A 2,978-nucleotide genomic window follows, 5' to 3' on the forward strand; every position below is an offset into this window, starting at 1 on the left:
ATCTTGTTGGGTTATTTATTACTTTGACAGTCCTGCACTTGGGATAAGACATCAACTCTTTGATCGTGTTAGTTTTATATAAGCATTTTACACTTGAAGTATCAATAACTCTTTAAATAAAACATGTTTTATAATAACAAGTCTGATACTATAAGATACCTTTAATTTATGGTAAATGTTTTCTTAAATGCAGGCTTATCACATAAATCAAAGGATTGATTGACGAGTTCAACTATTGAAATTGAGAAGACAAAGGGAGGGTGAACTTTAGAAAATAGATGCTGGTTCAATCCAAATTAGAATACTGTTTGTTCATTGGGTCATATTTAAAGCTGTAAATCTTAGATTTTAATTTGGTTTATATGGCTAGAACATTTATGGGAATAAAAGATTTCATTCTGCTGTTTGGAAGTCAAAATCTTAGCAATAACGGAAAAGACTGGATCTATCCTGTAGCCTAGACACTGTTCAGTGTTTAGTTCATATCTTGAGTTCTAGAAGTTCAAATGACCTTAATGTTTTTTTGTTAGAAAGCTGAGATAATTTTCTAAAACTTTCATGAAACAAGTCTGTTCAAATTCAGATATTAGCAATGATGTTTTGTTGAGACAAGATGATAAAGATTGTCACCAAGTTAAGATGTGGCCACCTACTCAACAATTAGTCAATAAATCATAGTTTTAAATTTTAGTCTATAAAAGGAGTCATTTGCCATGCATTTAGGCATCTTGGTTTTCAGATCAAGATCATGTTCTTGCTCTCTCTTTATTGTAATGCTTAAGTTTTGCTTATATTAATTTCTTGTTTATGCTTCTCATTTCCTTTCCTTTACTTAGTCAAATTTTATCTTATTTATATTTTTATCTTATTTATTTATGTCTCTCTCTTTTATTATGTTTAGTTATATTTATTATGTCAAGTTGAAAAAGTTGCACTAATGGTGTAAGAATAAGTATAGTGTAAACTCAATATGAACTTTAATGTTTGATACTAACATGTTTTGTATTTGTTATCTTGTTCACTTTTAATACTTTGTTTGTTAAATATTTTTTTTATTATTTATAATTTATACAGTTAATCTCCTTGTGGTTTGACTCCAGTTTTGCCAGGTTATTTATTATTTTAACACTCCTACACTTGAGAGAAGACATCAATAATTTGGTCGTGTCACTTTTCACTTTGAGCATATCTGTATTAAAATTTTAGAGATATGATCTAATACTCTAATTTTCTTGTTTTATGATGCCAAAAAACTTAGTTATGCTTTTTTTAGCTAGTGTGCTTGTGTTAAAGCATTTAGTGGTAAGATCGTGAAAGTTAAGGATAAAGTTATGCTTCAAACTATGGTACCATACTTGAGAAAATTCATGGAATATTATCGGAAGAACTTTACATATAGCATCACTATTTTATGTGACAAGTTATAAGCCATTTTTTACTTTTGATAAATGTTATCTTAGATATGTAAGTCTATTGTAAGTGTCTAAATTGGCATTAATAGACATACAATCTTTGAAAAGATAGGAATGTAACATTCAATGATAAAGTGGAGAATATCCCATTTGGAGGAGGCAATATTCATTTTCATAAGCTTATGTTGTTATTGATCTCATTTCTGTCAAGGTCTTTTTTGATAAAGAGTAAGCGAGTGAGAGTTATAGGAAGATCAATGATAATAGCACCTTTTATAGCATAGACTTGCTAAGGTTTTTATTTTTTATCTTTGACTTTCATGCATATAGCATCCAAATTAAGAGTGTTCTTTATGGTAAGAGTAGCTTCTTCAAAAAGGAGGGTTAAAATTTATTGCATATTGATTTGTCATTTTCATTTAGAAAACCATGGTTGTCTGTGTGCACTTAATTATGTATATAGTGAAGTTAGATGTTATGTTATCTATTAGAAAAGTCAAATAGTGTGAAATTATTGTTCTGCAAATAGAATAACTTCATTGAGCTATTCCATTTGATGGGTAATTTGTTAAAGATTTTTGAGGAGCTTATGTACTTATGGTAAGGAAATTAGTTACCCTCTCACATCTTTATGTTTTTAAGTCATCAACTATGAAAAGAAGTTTTGGATGAGGTGTGAAATGAAATTGAACTAGATTTTGTTTAGTTTTGTATAAATAATACCACTAATAAAATCAAGAAAAACTTTAAATTGGTTTGGGATTTTCATAGATGCTTATAGGTTAAGGTGGCTTGGTCATTCCACACTCTCCTAAAAAAAAAGTTTCATATTAGAATAAGCGGCTCTCTAATGTTTAAAATAGTAAATAAAAAAGTGATAATAGTGTATATAAAGATAACAAGAATAGAGAGTATGAATGTATATATTGTGTTAGGTGACATGTTTTGTGGAATTATGGGTTGTTATCTAATAATTTGAGGTTTTTATATATTCTCAATCATAAAATTATCTCATGAAATATGGAGTTGCAAACATAATATGTGAAGTAATGATAAAAAACAATTATTTATACCACCTCGGTAAACCTATACAGGCTTTCATAATGAAGGTTAGACAACGCAACCATTGATAGGAAAAGCTAGCATTGGCATCATACCAACAAGGTGTATATCATTATTGTTGTTCGTGGTAGTTATTGGAAAGAAAGCCATGCGCGGGCTAATCTCTTGGAAGTTATAATATTGTATTGTTTGTATTGTTGAGTATGGCAATACCATGGTTTTCAATGTTTTGTTATTGGACCAAGCCCACAACTTAACAACCAGGGATGTCTGTTATTTTTTTTTTTCAAATCCATCATGCTCTAATAAATAATTAAAAATTCAGTGATGGAAAAAGAAAATCAGATGGAGCGAGTCTTCAATTAACAACATCAAATATGTAATCGCTTGGTTTAAATTTACTAAATTAGATACGGTGGGACATGGCCTATCTTGATTGGAACACGAATTTGGCCCAGCATATTGGTCCAGCTCCATAAATCCTACTCCTCCTCCCGTAGGAAT

The sequence above is a fragment of the Populus euphratica genome, unplaced genomic scaffold (assembly GCF_000495115.2).
Source record: "Populus euphratica unplaced genomic scaffold, PopEup_1.0 scaffold720.1, whole genome shotgun sequence".
In the NCBI taxonomy this organism is placed as follows: Eukaryota; Viridiplantae; Streptophyta; class Magnoliopsida; order Malpighiales; family Salicaceae; genus Populus; species Populus euphratica.